Source organism: Leucopleurus acutus, assembly GCF_964270905.1.
Source record: "Leucopleurus acutus genome assembly, chromosome: 5".
Taxonomy (NCBI): domain Eukaryota; kingdom Metazoa; phylum Chordata; class Mammalia; order Artiodactyla; family Delphinidae; genus Leucopleurus; species Leucopleurus acutus.
In genome coordinates, this window is record NC_139147.1 from 134,269,083 (window position 1) to 134,294,099 (window position 25,017).

Here is a 25,017-nt window from a genome sequence, read left to right on the forward strand (position 1 = left end):
GAGGGGGAGGGGAGCGTGAACTGGCGGAGTCTGGCACGTTGTCTAAGGAGAAAGAGCGCCCCTTTTCTCTCTGGCACGCGCCCCTCCGGACCTGGGGAGGTTAGAGGGGACGTCTGGGGGGGCCGCCCTCCCGCGGGCAGCAACCGTGGGGGAGGGGGGCGATGCTGGCATTCTGAGCAGAAAGGCAGCACCTTCGCAGCCAAACTGGTGTGGACGCCTAAGCCTTTCTCTACCCGCGGTTCCAAACCGAAGCAAGGCTGTGGTTCTCTCCCCAAATCCTCCTGCCTGGCTTGCATTTTTCCCCTTTCTTCATTTGCATCTGAAGGGTTTTGCCTCCCACTCGAGAGAAATCAATTAAAAAAAAAAAAAGATGTGTTGGATTGCCAATAAATAGCATCCTTGGATGGAGGAGGAGAGGAATGACTCCCCTGCTACACACGCCCCCACGCCACCCCACAGCTCTGAAACGGCTTTTCTTTCTTAGGCAACAGCACACTGTTGCCATTCCAGGCTTGTGTGGGAGAAGACTGCTGTGCGCCTGTGTCTGTCCGCCCGGGCGACTCCAGCCCTTGGTTAATAAAAGGTACAGATGGTTAGAACACGAATGTGTGACGTCAGGCTTGGTTTTAAAAAGTTCCCTGTTCCCTACATCAATTGTGTCTCTTGGGACAGACTTTATTTAGAGGATCGATTTGGGTCTAATGGCAGTCGGGAGAAAAGGGGACCTATGCCAGGGCTATCAGTGTCTTATAGTGCTGCACTTATAACAAAAAACTTCTTTTAGCCCCATAAAAAATGAAAATATCAGAATGCAACATGAAAAACACTGCTGACTAATAGCATGATCCTTCCAATATTCTTTGGCATACCAAAGACTTGATTCTATAGAAACAATTATCTAAAATGACATTCCTCATCATAAATTATATTTTCAAATTAAAATGGAGGGATCCTCACAACTGTGAGGTAACACTCACGATGAAGCCAGACTGTTCTTGCTTTGCATCCTCAGTACCTCTCTCCCCTTTACTTCATCAACTGCACATAAAATAGGAATACTGTTTCCCACCCTGCCTCTCCTATCAGTTCAGTGAAGGTGAAGGAGTTAATATCGTGAAAACACTTGAGTTTTCCGCAACAGAGATGTTGTGATAATATTGCTAGAGTACTTTTTGATCACAAGTCACCTTTGTAAACAATTACCCATGTGCTATGTCCAATACAGAGTTCTTAGTCCAGGCGTGTAAGAATTTACCCTCATTCATGCACAAGCCTATTAAGCACTGTGGATGTCTAGCCAGGAATTAATACATCCCCCTCTTCCCCCAGCCCACCCCCACAAACCTCTCCTCTGAGTTAAAAGTTCTAGAATTTAAAAGCATAACAGAAACTTGATTAGGAAGAAGAGGAAGATTCACTTTGGGGAAAACAAGTGCATTTGAGAGTATGAACGTAAATTGTGGACCAAGTATGCATTTTAGTAGGTTTTAGGATTGAGCTAATGAAAGTTTTCAGGGCTCTTCTGAGATTTTCTAATTAACATTAATTAATGAAAGTATTTTACAAGGCACCATCCCTGACAACTTGCAGATAGAAGGTTCCAAGCTCCCAATAGATAATGCTTAATATCCAGCTTGGTTCTCACCCTCCTCCACCCTGAACACCATTTAATTTGCATCAGACGCGCAGGCTCAGTGGCCATGGCTCATGGGCCCAGCCGCTCCGCGGTATGTGGGATCTTCCCGGACCGGGGCACGAACCCGCATCACCTGCATAGGCAGGCGGACTCTCAACCACTGCGCCACCAGGGAAGCCCAATTTGTATCTTAATTTCACTATCTGTAAAATCTAAGCATAACATTATCTGGCCTACTCATCTCACACAATCAAATAAGATAATGGTATGAAAGGCTGTGGGAACTTTGCAGAACCATTCAAATTTAATGTTATTATTACAGCAACTACATTTCCATAGCTGGAGAGAGGGTGACAATCATTCTGAAAAATAGGAATAAGAAATCTATGTCATTGAGCAATAAAATGAAATAAGATTCATATCCAAATTCTGATACTATTTTTTAAATCTTTATTATAAGGTTATTCTGGCATATATAGATATAATATTTAAATATTAAAGGAATCTGTAGTATTGAAAAGTCCCATGTCATCAAAGCTGATGATGCCAGGAACTTGAATGGTATTGGTAATCTCTCTGTCCCACCCTTATCACCCCACCCTTTTCTAAATGTCACTTTCATTCTCCCTTACTGCAGTCAGCAGCTCAACTCACATCTTAAGTACTGTGCAGTCATGAAGGAAACCTCAAATTTTAAAAGTCTCAAGGAATGACTAATCGGGCTAGACTCATGTGCCCATGCCTCAGCCAATCACTACAACCAAAGAAGCAAGGTCTGAGAATTGATGACAGCTTCCATTCAGAATTCATGTTTAAAACAGTGGGAGGAAAGATGTCATGTAGATGTGACCACCAGGGTAATTGCTGTGAGCTAGGCAGCCACACCCAAGTTTACTTACTGTACTACAACCACAGTGGGCATTTGCCAGTGCCTTATATGCTTTACATCATTTAAGTTTTTCAGTAACCTTTTTAGGTTAGGAAACTGCGGTCCAAAGAAGGGGTGTGCCCATTGTTACCCAGCTAATCAATGACAGGGCCTAGATGCATGAGGACCTGGAAAGCCAAAAGAATAGCTTATGTGATAGGAAGTAGACAACTATTGATGGCTTTTGAGCCAGATAATCCTTATATTATAAAATGGATTTTATCATGAGCCTGAAATACATGGAAAATGCATATAATAAACTGCCAAAGCAGCAAAGATATGTTCAGAGACCTAGAGCATAGAATTGGAAAACCTCATATACATATAAAAGAGTTTCTGGAGGAAATAGAGTATGAAGGAGAAGCAATCTCTATAGAGATGATGCGTGAGAATTTGTCAGACTGGAAGAAAAATGAGTTATCAGATCAAAGGAAGATGCTAAGGCTCAAGCAAAGTTTTTTAAATTGAGACCCATACATAGTAGTGAAATTAGAGAATACCAAACACAATAAGAAAATGTTCAGAGTTACCGCTGAGGAAAGTCAAGTTATCTTAAAAGAAATGACAGTCAACCTGTTAGTAGATTTATTAGCAACAATAGGCTATGGAAAACAATGGGAAATATCTTCAATGTATTGAGAGTCCATCCTGAGAAACCAGAATTCTATTCCTGACTAAACCATCTTTCAAGAGGAAGAATAAAATAAACACTTTTTTTTTTTTTTTTGTGGTACGCAGGCCTCTCACTGTTGTGGCCTCTCCTGTTGCAGAGCACAGGCTCCAGATGCGCAGGCTCAGCGGCCATGACTCACGGGCCCAGCCAATCTGCGGCATGTGGGATCTTCCCAGACCGGGGCACGAACCCGCGTCTCCTGCATCGGCAGGCGGACTCTCAACCACTGCGCCACCAGGGAAGCCCAAATAAACACATTTTTAAAATTTAGGACTCACAGATGGTCGTTGAAAAAGATACGAAAGAATATACTCCAACAAGCAAAAAGCTGAAACCAAAAGGAATAAGTGAGTGGGAGAAGGAAGGATAAACAGATAAATCAGTGAATATCTTGGTTAATCTAAATCAGTAGTATTTTTTTAAGTACCCGTATTTTGGAATTTTAAAACCAGGTGAAATTACGTTATTAGCCCATAAAAATGTGGTAGATAATGGCAGAAAGGAGTTCTGAGTTAAAGACAACTTTTTTTATTCAGAAGGAGTGAGGCAGTCTTAAATTTTAGACTTTGACAAACTATTACATTGGTTAAAGTTTTTTGTTGCAAACAACAAAATCCAAGCAAGAATTCGTTAAATCGATCTTCAACAGCTCCCAGAGTCACTGGGAGAGCTGAAAAAACAAGCGTGGGCTGAGCTTCTAGAAAAAGTGCCCTAAACCATGTAATAGAGCTGGTGTGATAAAGAAACTGCTGCTGCTCCCATCAAACACCAAATGCCAGAAGCTCAACTTCTCTTCATCTGCTCCTGCCATCAGCATCAATGCCAATTCTGTGTCAGAAAATTAGTCTTGCGGCCACTGCCACCTCCACAAACTGGATATCGGCCTCTACCTGCACCAGGACAGTGGGAGCCATGTGCAGAGCTTGTATCCTCACATCCTCATATTTCCACTGGTGCTTCTGGTTAGCAGAGCCAGTATCGTAGGCCTGCATCATAGCTGCAAGGGAGGCAGGAAATTTGAGTTCTCAGTTTTACACAGGGGAAGAGGGATCTGTGACCAGGGAATTATCCCAAATATAGAAAGGCTATTTAAAAGATTATGGCAGCCTTGAATATGACAGAGCCCCTTAGTGGTATATATATTAAACATAGGAGACTCACCAAAATAAGAGAAATAGAATGTGTGACTTCCAAACCTATGGAGAGAGAGAAAAAAAAAATGACCTAGAGAAGAGTTAGTTACCAGATTAGCGGGCAAGAAAGAAGAAAAGGAAAAGCAAACTAAAATTATGATAAATAGGAAACTCAGATAAGATTGTACAAAGAAGTCCAAGTATATTATTAATCACAATAAATATACATGGTTTAGGCCTATTAAAAAGCAACAACAACACAACAAATACATTCTGACTGGATTTTTAAAAAAAGAAATCCAACCATGTGCTGTTTGCAAGATATATGGTTAGAAAATATTACCAAAAAGTTTGGGGGAAGGCAATTAAAGAAAACCATATACCAAGAAAATACTAACCCCAAAATTGTTTGCCTAATAACATTAATATCAGGCATAAGAATTTAAGGCAAGAAGGACTGATAGAGATAAAGAGGTGATTTGTAGGAATCACAAAAGAAACTATCCCCCATGAAGATACACAGTCACAATACATTCATGAATTTGTGTGTACTTAACCACATAAAGCAAAATTTGATGGAACTAAGTAGAGAAGTTGGCAATTGCACCATCAGAAACTAATAGACAAGCAGACAAAACGTTAGAATACCATAAAATCAATAAGCTTGATACCATGTGAGATTTATACATGAACACACACGTACACACACATAATCAACAGTAAAAAAAAAATAGTTCATACCGCTTCTCCAAGACACTAAATCCAGCCATTTTACAGGTGATTTTTACCAAACATACAGGAGACAATGCCTTTCCTTTGTTATATTTCACAAAGTAAGAAACTAAGAACCAAGTATAACTGAGACTCATGATGCAACAGGTGCTGCTCAGACATCTTGTCTTCCAAACCAACCCTTGGACCTGTCCAGTTCTTTGACAAGGGCACTTATTTCAACAACAGGGCCCTCAGAACCATTTCATTGAGTCAAAAGCTCTTCTAAGGGGGTCTCTGCTTAACTGCTTCAATTATCTCTCTGCTGATGACTGCTCCTCTGTAGTTGAACCACATGGAAAATGCATATAATAGACTGCCTGAGATAAAAATATACAATTGTATGAATGGTATGATATAAGCTTTGTTAAAAATCAAGCAAGCAAATACCTGAATAGAAAAAAAAAATTAACTCTGGAAGAAAATATCCTTCAACATTAAATAAAGTTATGTCTGAGTGACAGATGTATGAGTCCTTCTATTTTTCTGTATTTCGCATATTTTATTTAGCAAGAAATTAAGTAGTTTACAAATACACTGGCACTTCATGATTTCATTACTTCCTTGGAATAAAAAAGACATGAGACATATAGAAAACAACTATCAAAATAGCAAAAGAAATTCTAACTATAACAATAAGTACATTAAATGTGATTGGACTAAACACCCTACTCAAAAGGCAGATTTTATCAGACTGAATAAAACAGCAAGCTCCAACTCTGTGTTACAGGTCAGCAAGAGACACACCTGGGATTCAGAGATATAAGTAGATTGAAAGTGAAGGATGATAGGGAGGGTGGGAGGGAGGGAGACACAAGAGGGAAGAGATATGGGAACATATGTATATGTATAACTGATTCACTTTGTTATAAAGCAGAAACTAACACACCATTGTAAAGCAATTATACTCCAATAAAGATGTAAAAAAAATAAGTTGTTATAGCTGCTATAGGAAACAGTATGGAGGTTCCTCAGAAAACTAAAAATAAAATTACCATATGATCCAACAATCCCACTCCTGGGCATATATCCAGATAAAATTATAATTCAAAAAGATACATGCACCCCTATGTTCATAGCAGCACTATTCACAATAGCCAAGACATAGAAGCAACCTAAATGTCCATCAATAGATGAATGGATAAAGAAGATGTGGTACATATATACAATGGAATACTACTCAGCCATAAAAGAGAATGAAATAATGCCATTTGCAGCAACATGGATGGACCTAGAGATTATTATACTAAGTGAAGTAAGTCGGAAAGAGGAAGACAAATACCATGTGATATCACTTATATATGGAATCTAAAATATGACACAAATGAAACTATCTACAAGACAGAAACAGACTCACGGACATAGAGGACAAAATTGTGGTTGCCAAGGGGGAGGGGGTTGGGGGAAGGATGGAGTAGGAGGTTGGAGTTAGCAGATGTAAGCTATTACATATGGAATGGATAAACAACAAGGTCCTACTTTATACCACAGAGAACTATATTCATTATCCTGTGATAAATCATAATGGAAAAGAATATTAAATAAACAGAATGTATATATATGTATAACTGAATCACTTTGCTGTACTGCAGAAGTTAACACAATGTTGTAAATCAACTATACTTCAATTTTTAAAAAATAAGAAAAAAAAAGTAACCACAAGAGACCTAGAGTGGCTATATTAATATCAGACAAAATAAACTTTAAGACAAGAAATATTACTGGAGACATTTTTGATAAAAGGTCAAAACATCTAGAAGATATAACACTTATAAATATATAGGGACTTCCCTGGTGGTCCAGTGGTAAAAAATCCACCTTACAATGCAAGGGATGTGGTTTCAATCCCTCGTCAGTGAACTAAGATCCCACATGCCGCGGGGCAACTAAGCCCACGCTCCACAACTACTGAGATCATGCACCTCAGCTAGAGCCTGCGTGCCGCAAACTACACAGCCCATGCGCGCTGGAGCCCGTGCACCACAACTAGAGAAGAGAAAAAAAAACCCGCACGCCACAACTAGAGAGAAGCCCACACACCGCAATGAAGAGCCCGCGCACCACAGAGAAATATCCCGCATGCAACAACTAAGACCCGACGCAGCCAAAAATAAAAAATTAAATAAATAAATAAATAATATTTTTTAATAAATAAATATATATGTGTATATATATATGTGTGTGTGTGTGTGTATATATATATATATATATATACACATACATACATACATACAGCTAGGAACCAAACCCCAAAATGTATGAAACAAAATCCAGCAGAAATGAAAGGAGAAGTAGACAATCAATAATACAGATTTTAACACCCTACATTAAATAATTGATAGAACAACTAGAGAAGACTTTAACAACACTATCAACCAACTTGTCTTAACTACTATTTATAGAACACTCCACTCAATAACTGCAACATACTTTCTTTTCAAGTGCTCATGAAACAGTTTCTAGGATAGACCATATGCTGAAGACCAAAATAAGTCCCAATAAAATAAAGAATATTAAAATTATACAAAGTATGTCCTCTGATCACAATGAAATTAAATTAGAGATCCATAACAAATAAATCTGAGAAAACACGACATATTTGGAAATTAAGCAACACACTTCTAGATAACCCAAAAGTCAAAGAAGAAATCGCAAGGGAAATTAAATAAGTTGGGCTTAATGAAAAATATACAACATATCAAAAGTTATGGGATGTATCTAAAGCAGTGGTTAGAAATGTATAACTTTAGATGCCTATATCAGAAAAGGAAAAAGGTCTCAAATCAAAACTCTAAGCTTCATCTGAAGAAACTAGGAAACAAAGAGCAAACTAAACCCAAAGCAAGCAGAAAGAATGAAATAATAAGTGTTATTAATGAAATAATAAATGAAATAATAAATGTAAATAATAAAGGTTATAACAGAAAAACAATAGAGAAAAATTTTTTAATTTGCTTCTTTGAAGGGATCAACAAAATTGACAAACCCTTAACTAGACTGACTAAGAAAAAAAGAGAAGGCACTAATTATCAAAATCAGGAAAGAAAATAGGATACTGCTACCTACCCTATAGAAATTAAAAGGATTGTAAGGGAATATTATTGACAGCTTAATGCCAACAAATTAAAAGACTTGGATGAAATGGACAAATTTCTAGAAGTACACAAACAAAACCAACTCAAGAAGATATAAAGTATTTGACTAAACCTACAAGTAAAGATACTGAATTAGTAATTTAAAATCTCACAAACAAAATCCCTGGCCCAGATGGCTTTACTGATGAATTCTATCAACTGTTTAAAGAAGAAATAGGGCTTCCCTGGTGGCGCAGTGGTTAAGAATCCGCCTGCCAATGCAGGGGACACGGGTTAGAGCCCTGGTCCGGAAAGATCCCACATGCCGTGGAGCAACTAAGCCCATGTGCCACAAATACTGAGCCTGCGCTCTAGAGCCCAAGAGCCACAACTACTGAATCTGCATGCCACAACTACTGAAGCCCGAGCACCTAGAGCCCCTGCTCCGCAACAAAAGAAGCCACTGCAATGAGAAGCCCACGCACTGCAACAAAGGGTAGCCCCTCCTCACCACAACTAGAGAAAGCCCGCACACAACAACAAAGACCCAGCACAGCCAAAAATAAAAATAAATAAAATAAATTAAAGAATAAATAATACCAGTCTTTCATAAACTCTTTCAGAAGACCAAAAAGAGCACTTCCCAACTTATTTTATGAGGCCAGTGTTACCCTGATACCATAGCAGACAAAGCTGTCACAAGAAAAAAAAAAAAAAAAAAAACTACAGACGAATCCTTCATGGACAAAGATTCAAAAATCCTTAACAAAATATCAAATCAAGTTCAACATTCAAAAAAAATTATATACCATGACCAAGTTGGATTTACTTCAGGAATGCAAGGTTAGTTTAACATCTGAAAATCAATTAATGTAATATACTGTATTAATGGAATGAAGAACAAAGATCACATAACCTCAGTACAGTCGGAAGAGCCAGCAAAAGAGATTGAGTGGGATAAGAAAACACACATCAAGACAATGTATTTCAGGTAAGAGAGTAGTCACCTGGTGAGTGCTGCTAAGTCCAATAAAAAGAGAGATGAGAATTGACCGTTGGATTAGACTCTCTGGAGGTGGCTGACAGCCTTAGGAAGGGTTTCAGGAAACTTGTGTCATTGAAAATCTGAAGGGAATGAGAAGTAAAGGAGTGGGGGAAAAGAGTACAGACAATTTTTTTCAAGTAGTCTTGTTTTAAAAGGCAGCAGAGAAGTGGGGCAGTAAATAGAGAGGAATGAGAAGCCAAAGGGAAGTTGTTTTTGTCTTTTAAGATGGGAGTTATTACCTGTGTATAGGCTGAGGAGTGACACAGTCGAAAGGGGAAAATTGACCAGGCGAAGGAGAGAGCAGATACCTGCAGGAGCAAAGTCCTTGAGAAGGCAAGGGGGGATGAGATGCGGTTCAGAGGATGCATCAGAACATGTCAAGAACTCTGAAGTGTCTGAGACTTTACCCTACTTGCATGCTAACAAGTTAGCCTGTCACAACTTCATGGATGCTGGCAGAAAATGTGAGACTCCTGGGTCAGAGACAAAGGACTTCATTTCTCACAGTGAGAGTGGTAACCAGAGTATCAGAATTTTCTTGCATCAGTTTCCTGAACCTCAGTTCCCACAGAGCAGTGTGAAGAGAGCCAGGTGACACCTGCACACTCAGTGGGTTGCATTACAAGTAAGGAAATCTGAACTCAGCAAACCCCAGTCTTTTATATGGGGCAGTAAACATACCTGTCCTTTGCTCCAGAGAGAGACATTATTTTTATTACACTGGACAGTAAGCATCCCTGGTGTTGGTTCCAAAGGGAGACACTATCTCTATCTCCAAAGCTGTTCACTCTACAAACATCCTTGATAAGATAGCCTGAAACCAAAGAAATGTGAGACACGTGGAGAATTGTCTCAACAGAAAATTTAGCCTAAATTAAGAGCACAGACACTTCATCCATCTTAAGGCGTGGAGGCTGGGAGAGTAGAGAAGATAAGATTATTGGACAAGATGCTATTAGCTCTCTTTTGTTTTGTTTTATTTTCTTCCCAGAGTATCAGTAGGTGAGAGTATCAGGTAAGACTGAGGACTGGGCCTTTGGAAGAGTGAGAGAGGTTTAAACAGCAAGTTATGACTGTTTTAACCAGGTTTGTTCCAATGCTTGGGGGTAAGGACAAAGTATAGAGTTGGCTTTAACCAGGACTGGAGTTTTTCTGGGCAAGCATGATAGAGAAAGAAAATGGCAAGGGCGTTGTGGATGTACACGAAGAAGTGATGACAGTGGTGGACCAGGGAGTCTAGCTGGATGAAGAAGAGAGTGAGGAGAGGAAGGACAGTGAGAAATGGATGGGGCCAAAGGACCAGAGTTCCTGCTGGGGTTGGAGAGTGGCTGGAGTGCGGGTATTAAAATAAGTGAACTAGGAGACAGGAGGCAACGGTCAAATAATGGAGTGCTTAAAATCAAGGTTTTGAGTTATACGAGCATGGGAATGGGTACCTAATATGGGGTGGAGGAAAAGATCGTTGGAGGTGAGGAGTTTAGGAAACTGAGTGGCCAGAGTTGTCAGGTGGACATTTATGAGCTTGTCAAAGTTACCAAGAAAAGCTGGTCACATGGAGAGACAGGCAGGTGCAAATGAATGTGGGGAGATAACTGGAAAGTTGCTGATGATTACAACAGGGAGGGGTGGCGGGTATTGTGGACTGATGTCAGACTATTCCTTCATTTAATAAGTCTTTTTTTATTATCTATTTATTTATTTATTTGGCTGCGCCGGATCTTAGTTGCAGCAATCAGGATCTTCATGGCCGCTTGCAGGATCTTGTAGTTGCGGCATGCAGGATCTAGTTCCCTGACCAAGGATCGAACCCAGGCCCCCTGCATTGGGAGCATGGAGTCTTCCCTGCTGGACCACCAGGGAAGTCCCAATAAGTATTTATTTATATGTGACCAACTAAGCACTGTGGGAGAGAGGAATTATCAAGATAATAATAAAATAATGATGATAATAATCATCAAGAGTTGTATGAGCTAACTTGAAGGTAATGCATACACCTGTAAGAAGCTAAACCACAGGGCAAACGTTTCAGTATGGTGAGGCAGAAAGAACACCAGCCTGAGGTTCCTGACATCTGAGCTCTGTTTCCAGCCCTGCCAATAATTAGCTGTGAGCTTGGGTCAATCACTTAACCTCACCTGGCCTCAGTTTCCACATTTGGATATGGATTAAATGATTCCCAAGAGACCTCAGCGCCTAATATTGCGATACAAAATAATACACCTATCATAAGGAAGTCAGGAAGAATAAGCATGATTATCTAGATGTTACAGAAAGAGGAAATTCTTTCTGTAATGAAGGACAAAATAGTTTGTTCAGCATCAGACTGTTAAATCAGGTTCATTGTTGTTTGTATTAGTCCATATAGGGTGCAGAGAAGGTGCCCTAATCTGTGTTTGTTTTCCTCCACTTACACAAAGTTGTGTCTGTCTTTCCATTATGTCTCTTTGGTTCTGGCTAGGTCATGACTGCTCATGTCAAAGACCAAAGAAAATGCCATTAGAACCCATCACTGGAACATCTACATTTAACACCACCCTGAAAGAATATATTTTTACGGGAAGCAAAGAGGTATGTTGCCCTCTAGGAAGTGTATGTCACCTTAGGGTAATTAGGCTGATGTCTATTCCCCTGATGGCAAATGTAATGAATGCGTCCAATAACCCTTGACATCAACATAATGTTGAGGTGGGATTGGAGGTCAAGGTTTAGAAGGATATAATTGAGGTGAAGAGGATATAAACAGCTTTTCATCTATAACAGATTCTTCCTTTGTAACTGTAATTTACTCCTATATATTTTAATATATGCAAGCACATTCACTCATATAGTTAACTATATTCACTCATATAGTTCATTGAGATCCAGCTGTATGCTAGGCCCCATTGTAAGGGCTAGAAGTACCGTACAGAGCAAGATAGCTAAGAGCCCTGTCCTATCTCCCTTTGCCAATGTATACTGAACCAGGGAGATGGACATAATAAAAAAATGAGTAAGTAAGATATTTTTCAGAATACAATCAATGCTATGAAGGCTGTAAAGCAGGGTAACAGGGTATACCTTACCAGGTTCTGATTCCCTTGATTTAGAATGTAAGTACCACAAGAGCTTGTCATCACTGTACCCTTTTGCCCTGCTTAGTGAATTTGAACTATGGGCTCCTTTAGATACAGTTGTCCAGAAAGTGAGACCTAAAAAAAGAGTTTTCAGCCACACAGAGATGGAGGGGAAAGAGCAATGTTCCAAGGAGGCAGTAAGTTAAGCATGTTTAAGACACATAAAGAAGGCCATTGTGGCTGGAGCGTTGCAAGGACAGGAAAGTGTAACATAAGGTGAGGTTGAAGCCCAGGTCAGGGACTAGAATAATCTGGGCCTTGTAAGCCAGATGAGAGGTTAAGAGTTTGAATTTTCATTTAATTGCTGTGGTAAGCCATTGGAGGGTTTTAATGAGGGATATTCTGTGACCTTATTTTTAGTTTTAAAAGTTTCCTCTGGCAGTTGGGTAGGGAATAGACCAAGGGGAGCATGAGAGGAAGCAGGAGATCTGTTAGAAGGTGAGAGGTGATGGAGGCTTGGTGCAGGGGAAGAAGTGTTGAGAAGTGGTTGAATCTGAGATCTCTTCTGAAGGTAGAACAACAGGGCAAGCTGATCGGCTGCATGTGGGGTGTTAGAAAAAGAGAGGAGTCAAGAAAGCCTCCAGTGTTTTGGCTCCAGTAACTTGGTGCTGGAGGTGCCACTCACTGACAGGGAAGCTGGGGGAGGAGTAGATTTTTTTGCAGGAAAAATCAAGGATTCCAATTTGGCCATGTGACGCTTACATTGCCTATTAGGCTTCCGAGTGGTATGTAGGGTTTTTTTTGTTTTTTTTGTTTTTTGAAGTGTAGTTGATTTACAATGTTGTGTTAATTTCTGCTATACAGCAAAGTGACTCAGTTATACACATATATACATTCTTTTTTTATATTATTTTCCATTATGGCTTATCCCAGGAGATTGGCTATAGTTCCCTGTGCTGTACGATTAACGGTTGATATGTAAGTATGGCAAGATGTCGGCATTGAAGATCTTTTGTGTGTCACGGGCATTTACATGCTCTGGAAAGCCGCAGACTGAGTGAGATCACCAAGGGAGAGCATGGGGAGGTGAGAGCCAGAGACCAAGCCCTGAACACCTGTCAGGGGACTCCAGTTTTGACCTTCGAACCTTTGACCTTGACCTTTGACCGTGATATTTTACATGGAACAGCACTACCTCCCAGGTCAATCTGTCAGGCTTAAGTCCCCATTTTGTCTTTCTCCCTCTCTCAACAAGTAGTGGGAGCCCACCTTGGGGGGAAGCCTTCTTGGTGAGAACCTTTAATCACACAGGTCCCCCTGGGACCCACCAATATGGCATCAGGTACCCAGGCAGAGGCTGGTCCCCTCCGTGCGTCTCTCCCATCTGCAGAATTCCCCAACTCCCCCAGCCACAGTGCTCCCTCCCTTCCTCTCTTTTCCTCCGAACTGCTGTCTTTCTCATTACTGTCCATACCCCTGCAGACATTCTGGCTGGTGTTGTAGCTACTTATGCAGAGCAGGTGCCCTAATCTGGGTTTCCCTCTGCTCATACAAAGTTGTGTTTGTTTGTCTTTCCATTATCTCTACTTGGTTCTAGCTAGGTCACCATTGCTTACCCCTACATTCAGCTACATTGTATCTTCCTCAAGGGCAGGATATTCTCTTATTTATCTTTCTATTCCTGATCGTGTTCTGTGTTTCCCCATTTAGAATGTAAGTAAGTACCATAAGAGCTGGGACCTTGTCCGTTGTGTTCACCGCTGTGCTCTTGGAGCATGGAACAGTGTTCTTGAATAAACACAGACAGAGTGAATGAATACAATAGCTGTTGATAGGTTTACATTCTAGATAGGTGATCAAGTGCCCTGCCTCAAATGAGGACTTTCTCCCTTTTGCGTGGCAGATGTTATCTCCACTTTGGGCCCCCTGTAGAGCTTTACCACTACACACACTGAACGCTTCAGTATAAAGAGGTGTTTCACTTCTCACCACCTTTATGGACCCTTTCCACAGTCTGCTGATGCTGAAGTAGATAAGAACAGGGCATGCGTTTGTGGTTTGTGTAACACATATATGCAGTTGGGGTCTGTGGTAAATTGTCTGCAAAGGTGGCCATCAACAATTTCTTTCATCTCTGTACGTATATCATCTAAATGTACATCATCCTCCCAACAAGAGATGGAGTTTGTTCCCCTCCCCCTTGAATCTGGTGGCCTTGAGATGTGCTCAGTAGAAGTCAAAGTAACATCATATGACTTTGGGGCCTGGGCCTTAAGAGTCCTTGCAACTTCCAGTTTTACTGCCTTGGGATCTAGACACCATGTTTAAGAAGCTTGGAATTCTGGACAATATGAAACCACATGGAGAGAGAGAAGCCCAGCCAGCGTCCAGCCATCCCAGCCACTGCAGCTGAGGTGTGAAACATGAATAAAGCCATCTTGGATTCTCCAGCCCAGCCAAGCTGTCCCAGCCAACCAGATGCAACAGAGACAAACCATCCCAGAGGAACCCCACCCAAACTGCACAGTCATGAGAAAATAATAAATGGGGCTGTTTTAAGCCACTACTTTTGTGGGTTAGTTGTTATTTAGCAACAGATAACTAAAATAGGATCTGTTCCAGAATTCCTTTTATGACAAAACCTCTAGAAACACATTACGTTTAAAAGCAGAGTGCCTGCAATTTCTAGCTAAACTACAGATGCAATTATCCCTTGTCTCAGCTGTGTCCCTTCTAGGAATCTATTCCAAAGATATCCTGGCAAAAATACAAAGAGATATATTGGCTGTTCACTGCAGCACTATTTGTAATAGCAACAAACTTCAAACATCCCAAATGTCTATCAGTAGGGGACTGGATGAATAAGCTATGTAGCATCCATGTGGTGGAGTACTATGCAGCTGTAAAAAAGGACTGTGGACCACCTCTGTGAACTGCTGTGGAGGGATCACCAGGATATAAGGTTGAGTGAAAAAAGCAAGGTAGAGAAAAGTGCATGTAGTATGGTATGTTACTATTTAACTTTTTTTAATTTTTATTTTTTTGGCCTCACTGCATGGCATGTGGGATCTTAGTTCCCCAACCAGGGATTGAACCTGCACCCCCTACAGTGGAAGCATGGAGTCTTAACCACTGGACCGCCAGGGAAGTCCCTTAATTTACTTTTTTTAATGAAAGGATAAAATACAATACTTTCAAAAGAAATTTATTTCCTGTAGGGGGAGGGAGGGGATAGGGTAAATGATACCACAGGAATATAATCCGCAAACTCCAGACTGTGGGAAACATTATAAAATAACCAATCCAGTTTCTTCAACAAATAAAAAAAATTTTTTTAAAGGGGATAGAATGGGAACCTAGTGATTAAAAAGAGGGACTTAAGAGCATATGAACCTATTGCAATTTTTGAACCTGTTTGTATTCTGATTTGAACAAATAAACTGAAAAAGTTTATGAGACAATGGGAAAATGTAAACATGGGTTGAATATTCAGTGATATTAAGGATTTGTTATTTAAGTGTGATAATGATAGTGTTATCTTCTTAAAAGAATCGTCATATATTTGAGGTACACACTGACATTTTTTTATGGTTGAAATGATATGACAGTGGGAGTCGCTTCAAAAGAATTACATGGATTGGTGAGGTGGATGAAGTTATAGATTAAACCAAGTTGGCCATGAGTTGAAAATTATTGATTCTGGACAGTTGATTCATGAAGGTTCATTATGTTGTCCTCTTTACTTTTGTATATATTTGAAATTTTCCAAAATAAAAAGTTAAAATAAAAAAATAAGGACCCTTGAGACCCTGTGTTTTAAGGGCACTGAATCCATTCTCTTCAGAATATCACAGCTTAGGTCCATCACCCCCAAGTCACGGCATCTATGTCAAATGGAAATCGTGTCTGTGAACGATGATGGGTATTTTGAACTCTGGGTGATTGACACCATGTAAGTGATTTTAAAGTTACAATGAGTTCTCAGGAGGTCCAGGTGTTTTCGTTGTTTTGTTTTTTAAGAATTTCCTGTGCAACAAAGACCTACTGTATAACACAGGGAGCTATACTCAACATTTTATAATAACCATAAGGGAAAAGAATCTGGGAAAGAATATATATAACTGAATCATTTCCTGTACACCTGAAACTAACACAACATTGTAGATCAACTATACTTCAATAAAAATTTTAATTTAATTTATTTAAAAAAAGAATTTCCTGTGTCATTGTTATCTCTTACACTTAGGAGAAGGTTTTTTTTTTTTTTTTTTAGGAGAAGTTTTAACAAACATGTAAATAGTCCCCTTCTTCTCTTCCAAACACATGCCATTCATTCACTCAATCATTCAGCACTCTTTGTTCCAGTGACTGCCATGAGAGCTTCTAGCATTAGGGAGATGGTGCTGCCGGCCGAAAGACTGTCAACATGCATGCCCAGATGCTTACCGCACCATGGAACAGTAGAGGGCTGTGGTCGAGATCTGTGCCAGGACAGAGGAGGGACCTGGGTGCTCTGCCTCTAGTAGGAGGCTGGGGGAGAAATTTTAGAAGAGGGGCTGTTGGAGCATGCTAAGATACTGGTTCTGGGGAAGGAATAACAAAGAATTGGGATTGGCTTATTTTGGAGGAAAGGTGTAACCTGATGCTTTCCACTTTACAAAATTCTTTTACTTTCAAATACCAAAGTGTCTCATCTCCTTCCTCCAACGAAACGAACGATATATATCAGTGGTTCTCAAAGTGTGGTCCCTGGACCAGCAAATTGCGGTCCCTTGGGAACGCTTAGCAGTGCAAATGCACCAGCCCCAGCCCAGACGTACTGAATCTGAAAACTATAGATTCGCTTCCATAAATGCAGCTTTATGAAGAAGAAAGAAACCTGTCTTTTTGTCCAACTTTTAAAAAATACACGATTATAGTGGACATTTTGGGAGACTCCAAAGTAGAAAAACAGTTTAGGTTGACTGAGAGCCTGCCAGAGCAGTGCTTGTGGAGAGATCAGTGCTCCACAAAGAGAGCCACAAATGCCAGGCTGGGCAGCTCCTGTCAGCCGCCCAGGGGCAAGTGTAGACTAGGGAGATTAAGCCTTGAGGGGACCAAGGCCCTGGTCTCCTTCTCTGAGATAACAATCCTTAGCCAAAGTCACCTGAGGCCAATAGCTAAATAAAAAGATTAACCTCTAAGTGAGAGTATGTAGGACAAGGTATAATGGGTAATAAAACTATATGATAAAATTTTTGTGAAAACATATAAAAACTTTTTATTTTTTTCCTGTGACTACTAGAAAATGTTAAATAGCCTATGTAGCTCACCTTTCTGGCTTGCGTTATATTTCTGTTAGCACAGGTGGTACGTAAGATGTATATAAAATGGAGGGTAGGCAGGAGACAAAATTTGACCATTTTTTCCTCCAGCTCTGAGCAGGACAGTGGGTATCCAGAGGCACAAATCGTCATTTCTTATTCATGTGTCATTTGTGTTTGTATGGTGAAGATAGATTGATGATACTAGCCATAAAAATCCTGCAGCAAACATCTTTCATATCCATATTCAAAAAGCAATTTTTTTTTTTTTTTTTTTTTGCGGTACATGGGCCTCTCACTGTTGTGGCCTCTCGCGTTGCGGAGCACAGGCTCCGGATGCGCAGGCTCAGCGGCCATGGCTCACGGGCCCAGCCGTTCCGCGGCATGTGGGATCCTCCCGGACCGGGGCACAAACCCGTGTCCCTTGCATCGGCAGGCGGACTCTCAACCACTGCGCCACCAGGTAATCCTCTCAAAAATCAATTTTAATTCTAGAAACTAGGCTTTCCTATCGGAAGAGAATACATGGATTAGTGAAAACTAGAACATACAGCAATATATACCAAAAATAGCCACCCCCGCTCCCCCCACCTTGACTGCTTCAGAAATAGTTAATTAATCAGGACATTTTTTTCCTTTGGTCTCAGACACAGCATCGATGTCCTTATCAACAGAGTGGTCTGAGAAGCTATGTAGCTGGTGAGAAATGCAGCCATGGTGCAAAGCTGGGTGGGCCTGACTCCAAAGACCGAGTTTCTTCATTATGCCACACAGAGTCCAACTTCAAAACAGGTGCACACTTATATTTCTAGTTTCAGTCAATAAACAGTCCTCCTGATTTATAAATCAGTGTCTTATGAATTTGGTTGCGCCAGTCCCCCGCCCCACCCCCGCACCCTGATCAAATATCTTTTGATGTGCTGGCAAACGTGAATATCTGATCTTTCAACTGAGAACCAGGCTCCAGGCCAGAAATGACCCGTACAAAGCAAGTGTACTCACTCCCTTCTCCTTTAACTCTGACAGACATTGCCAATCAATCTCAGTGCTCTTTTTTGTCGAACCTAGACATAGCCTCAAAGTCCTATTCAACACGGTGCTCCAGGAAGCCACTGCTACCTGCCCGGTGAGACTCTATTGATTTGCTGGCCTGGATGATAGTGACCTAACAAAACTGTTCCATGTCCAGCTGGCTTTTCCCGAAACTCTGACCTTGTGCCCCTCTTTTCTTTTTCCTAGAAGGGTAGATAGGTTCTAGTGCCAATCTAGAAGGTTTGTGGTGCATAGGGGAACCGGGAGAAAAACACTGGCATTTTAGGTAGTCGATATTCCATAAAACTGTCTTCAGTATTCAATATATTCAATAGAATGGGTGCATTCATACAATACGATTTTCTATTTTTCCAGAGGCAAGCACCAGAGGTTTCCATACAGTTCTCTTCAAATTCTACTACTGTGTCTGATTTAGAACTCACCAGGTAGTTTTTGGATGGAATTTACAACAGTGAGAGTAATAGTTGTTCCTGTATCAGGATTATTTTGGCTGCAAGTAATATATATATTTCTATATTGACATTGCTGAATGTTGACATTGCTGTTATTCAGGAAAGTTTATGCTGGATGTCCCTGGCAGTCCAGTGGTTAAGACTCCACACTTCAACTGCAGGGGGCACGGGTTCGATCCCTGGTCAAGGACTAAGATTGCACATGCTGCATGGTGCGGCCAATAAAAAAAAAAAAGTTTATGCAGCCAGTAAGCAAATTTATCAACATAAATGAGGGGTGTGGCCAAAAGGGTGATGTCCCAGAGGAAGTACACAGCAAAAATTTCACATTAAAGGAACTCTCAAGGATATTTGACTGAAAGTGCAAAGGATAAAATATTGGAAGCTGATCTAAACTTAGAAAGGGTGTGACATTTGCAAAGTCATAGAAAAGATGCTCTGAAGGGGTGCACTATTAAACTACTCTTGATAAAATTTTTACAAACAGAAAAAACATTTTGTCAATGTTTCTGTTTTAAATAATAATCTATTAAATATTAGTTTTGCTGTTTTTTAAAAATTTATTTTATTGAAGTACAGTTGATTTACAATGTTGTGTTAATTTCTGCTGTACAGCGAAGTGATTCAGTTTTATATATATTCTTTTTCATATTCTTCTCCATTATGGTTTATCCCAGGATATTGAATATATTTCTCTGTGCTGTACAGTAGGACTTTGTTGTTTATCCATTCTATATATAATAGTTTGCATCTGCTAATCCCAAACTCCCAGTCCATCCCCACCCCCTTGGCAACCACAAATCTGTTCTCTATATCTGTGAGTCTGTTTCTGTTTCATAGATATGTTCATTTGTGTCTACATATAAGTGATATCATATGGTATTTGTCTTTCTGTTTCTGAGTTACTTCACTTAGTATGATAATCTCTAGGTCCATCCATGTTGCTGCAAGTGGCATTATTTCATCCTCTTTTATGACTGAGTAGTATTCCATTGTGTACATGTACACACATCTTCTTTATCCACTCATCTGTCGATGGACATTTAGGTTGTTTCCATGTTTTGGCTATTGTAAATAGTGCTGCTATGAACATAGAGGTGCATGTGTCTTTTCGAAATGTAGTTTTGTCTGGATATATGCCCAGGAGTGGAATTGCTGGATCATGTGGCAACTCTGTTTTTAATTTTTTTAAGGAACCTCCATACTGTTTTGCATAGTGGCTGCACCAATTTACATTCCCACCAGCAGTATGAGAGGGTTCCCTTTTCTCCACACCCTCTCCAGCACTTGTTATTTGTAGACTTTTTAATGATGGCCATTCTGATCAGTGTGAGGTCCTACTTCACTGTAGTCCTGATTTGCATTCCTCTAATAATTAGTGATGTTGAGCATCTTTTCATGTTTTTGTTGGCCATCTATATGTCTTTTTGGAGAAATGTCTGTGTACATCTTCTGCCCATTTTTCGATTGGGTTGTTTGTTTTTTTGTTACTGGTTGTATGAGCTGTTTGTATATTTTGGAAATTAAGCCCTTGTCAGTTGCATCATCTGCAAATATTTTCTCCCGGTCCATAGGTTGTCTTTATTTCGTTTATGGTTTCCTTTGCTGTGCAAAAGCTTATAAGTTTGATTAGGTCCCATTTGCTTATTGTTGCTTTTATTTCTATTGCCTTGGGAGACTGACCTAAGAAAACCTTGGTATGATTTTTGTCAGAAAATATTTTGCCTATGTTCTATTCTAGAAGTTTTATAGTGTCATGTCTTATATTTAAGTCTTTAAGCCATTTTGAATTTATTATTGTGTATGGTGTGAAGTTGTGTTCTAACTTCACTAATTTCCAGTTTTGCTATTTTTAAACTATCCCTGTACATTTACCAATCAAAGTAAAAGGTTTTAATATTTCGGCAAAATTTTTAATGGAACTGTTTTTTTAATGGAACAATTTGTCCTATTGATTATTAAGATTGCTTTGCTCCCTTTCAACTTACATGGTCATTTTTATGCTCCTGAATTACCATGCAACGTGAGGACCGCCTGTATGTTGGTAAAACAAGAAGAAATTCAAAATGATAGAATTGTACTAATGCTTTGGCAATGTAAGTGTATTTTAAAGTGTCATTGGGATTAGAAAAAAGATAAAAGATGCAATAATATTATAGACACGTCTGCCAATGCAAACCTATAACTCACATAGCTATTTCAAAGGTGTGTGATGCATCTGAGACACAGGTGATCTGGGTATTCCTTTGACTGAAAGATGGGAATATGAAAAGTTAAGGATGGAGAACAGGTGTGAATCACTGTATAACGTCACATCCCCGGAAAACATGACGGTCAACGTCAAGCCATCTTCACATTTGCTTCCTAAGGGCTGAGTATGCACCAATTAAAAGGCCACTGGCGGGGCTTCCCTGGTGGCGCAGTGGTTGAGAGTCCGCCTGCCGATGCAGGGGACACGGATTCGTGTCCCGGTCCGGGAAGATCTCACGAGCCGCGGAGCGTCTGGGCCCGTGAGCCATGGCCGCTGAGCCTGCGCGTCCGGAGCCTGTGCTCCGCAGCGGGAGCGGCCACAGCAGTGAGAGGCCTGTGTACCGGAAAAAAAAAAAAAAAAAACAGGCCACTGGCTGCAGGTTCATCAGGACTCCAGCTCCTCTTGCCGGACATTTCTGCCTCCTGCTTGCACATTGGCTCTATTTCAGGCTGGAAGCAAATCAGGACAGCTGTCCCAGGCATTGCATCCAAATGCCATGTCATCCAGAGGCAGAGAGAGGATGTTTCTTCCAGAGTCTCCTTCTCAGGAGTAAGGAGAAGCCCTCCAGCCTATTGGCCAGAACTGGACCACATGGCCACTGTATCAGTCAGGGTTCAGGACGGACAACTAAAGCCATTCTATGCATTCTCGATATAAAGGACTTAATACAGAATTAGGGGCACACATGACTTCGGGGAGAGCTGGAGGAGCAGAGTTCAGAAACTATCCTAGAAGATCAGAGGAGCTGACCCTGATAGATCTTAGCCTGAAACACCTAAGTGTGTAATTCCTCAAGTTTGTGCCAGGAAGCTGCTGACAATCTCTCACCTGCCCACCTATACAGCTCCAGCCATCCCTAGAGGAATAACACCATCCTCTTTGTAAATCTTGCCCTGAATTCCTCTTGGAAGCAGTCATCTGGAACAGGCTGAGACAGTGACTCTGGGAAGCCTGCTTCCTAGACTCAGAAGGGAATGTGGTAGAACCACACAGCTGGCCACAGACCACACCCACACACCCACCCCGGTAGTCAGGATTTCCCTTTGATCCTGGGAGTAGGGTAAAGTCAGTCTCAACTGTCACATGGGGGAGGATTGACACCCATCCCCCCTCCCAAATCAGTGCTTGACTAGCAAGGAAACCGGGGAAAAGCTGTTGGTGAGACAAGCAGCAGCTCCTGCTACATGCTGTTCACAACATAATCGTAATTTTCTTTGCAAATAAACATATTTGTTACCAACGTAGCTAGCTATATATTTCAAAGAACTGTGCTCTATAACAGTCACCACGCATACCCGTTATTACGCACACGGTACAATCTCCTGCAAGAGGCTCAAATCCCATGCTAAAGTGTAAAATTCTAGTCAGCTGATTGGTAATTTATAGTGGCACTGCATTCAGTAAAAAGTTAAAGCTCCTTTTAGAAAATTCCTCCATTAGCTCTTCTCCTCCAGATAACCAGCCAGATTTATTTGTCTGCTGCTTCTTTATATGCCTTACCAGCATCCTGAGCACATCCTGGATTTAATGAACTTACTTGTACGGCTCAGATTTACAAGATTGGCCATCCCCCTTCCAGCCGCTCATCTTCCTGATTGCCATTTGGCTGTTATTTTACATCCCATTCAATGCCTTTCCAGGTTCTTCAGACTGTGGGACCAGTTTTCCTTTGGGAAAAGGAAAGCGGATGGCTGGGAATCCATTTGGAGGCCCAAGGAAAGAATGCAACTGTCAAGGATACTAATTGCTGATTTTCTTACCAGGGCTGTTTACAGTAAATTATTTCTATAAGAAAGCCCTGAAGACGAGCCTCTCTGGGGGGGAATCAGGAAAGTTATGTATGTGCAGGTGCCAGGGAGCGGCTTCTGTTCTAGAAGGGCCTCAGCGTTTCCTCCCACAGGCCTCCTTGAGTATGCAAGCTGCATATGTATTTATAACTCTGCAGTAAAAAAGTGAACTTTATTAGCAGAGATAACTGTCATAATTCAAGCAACTGCACTCTGTATAGCAACCAGAGACTATAGGCAGCAGGATAATATATGTTCTGTCAAATCGTGTGCAAGTACAGGCAAATTAGGAGTCACCAACTGGGCACAAACAAGGAAGAGGAAGGACAAGACTTGACTGCCCCTGTGGGGGACCCTAGGGGCCTGCAGAATGTGTCCAAATCCTTCTTCCAGGGAGTTGGTTTTTCCTTGAGGTCAGTGACTGCATCATGCATTTTTGCATCCATGCATCCTAGTAGCAGCCCTCAATAAATGTTTGTTGAGTGAATGAAGTGTTGACCCTAGGATGTGCAGTGGCTCCTGAATTGTTCTCTGTGTGTACTCTTCCCCTTCCTATTCAAACATTTATTCTAAATCAGCGGAGCCACAGCTGTGCACTTGAAGAGACCCACTCGCAAACACTGTGGCCAAGTGAGGCTCTTAATCTAGGCTGCACATTAGCATCACTTGGGGATGTTTGGAAACTCCAGTGCTCACGCCTTAACCTCAGACCAGCTGAAATCAGAATCTCCAGAGCCGAGGCCTAGGGATCAGAACCCTGCCACTTAAACCCACAGCTCCAAGCGAGCATGAAGGCTGCTCTGGCTTAGGGACTGGAGGACCCAGGAGACATCCCTCAGTCCAAAACCTTTCCAAGTTTAGATCAGCTTCCAATATTTTATCCTTTGAGCTTTCAGTCAAATATCCCTGAGAGTTCCTTTAATGTGAATTTTTTGCAATGCCACCTTTATTGGGGCCCAAGGTGCAGATAGAAAGGAAGTACTTCTGATAGGACTTAGGAATTTGTACTCCTCTGGACTCTGGGCAGGGGAGGGCGTGTCCCATGTCTCGGGAACATACAGCACCTGAAACAACAAAATGATGCCACGCTATGGAGCCATTGCATCTCCGTCCTGCCCAGGCTAGTGACCCTCTCCAGCCTCCTGTCCACTGGCACATGTCCACCTGGGGCTCTCTGCCCACTGCCTGGCAGCCGCAGCCCACGGCCTTCCCCCAGGTCTCTTCAGCGACCTCCTAGTACTCTTGGGAAAGGTTGGGGGAAGGTGGGTCTCGGTTGTTTTGGTTTGTAGACATCTTTGGGGTGGGGGGCGGCTGAGCAGTGTCTCGTGAAACTCTAAGTCGCTACAAGCTGCAGCAAGTGTGTGTCAGTGGGAGGTGAGAAAGGCAAACAGGGCTGAAAACTGTGCCAGGAACCTGCCTGGTGGATAATCAAAACTGGCCTATAAATAACTAATGGAACAACGAACATGTTGTTGAAGTTATTTTCCAAAGCAGCGTAGAGGCAAAACGAGTGCTTCCCTTGAGCAAATCCTCAAGCTGTTCCAGGAGGCCAAGGAAAAATACAGAACACCTATCTGGTGGTGGTGCCTTTGCATAAACAATTTATCCAGATAACTGAAAGACACCCTCACTGATGACAAGAAACCCCACCTCTTAATTGCGTAAGGGAACTTTTTCTCAAACGGGTTATCTTCTCCCCAGAGGAGGTGAACAGAGTGCATAGTCATTTATCGGCTTTTGGGGGTCCAGGAAGCAGAACCTAGATTTCCCTTGAATCACTCTTCTCTTACAGCCTCCGGCCGGGCCCCAGGAGTGGAGCATGGGACCCAGGCTGAAGGCCATCAGAGTGGCTTGTTTC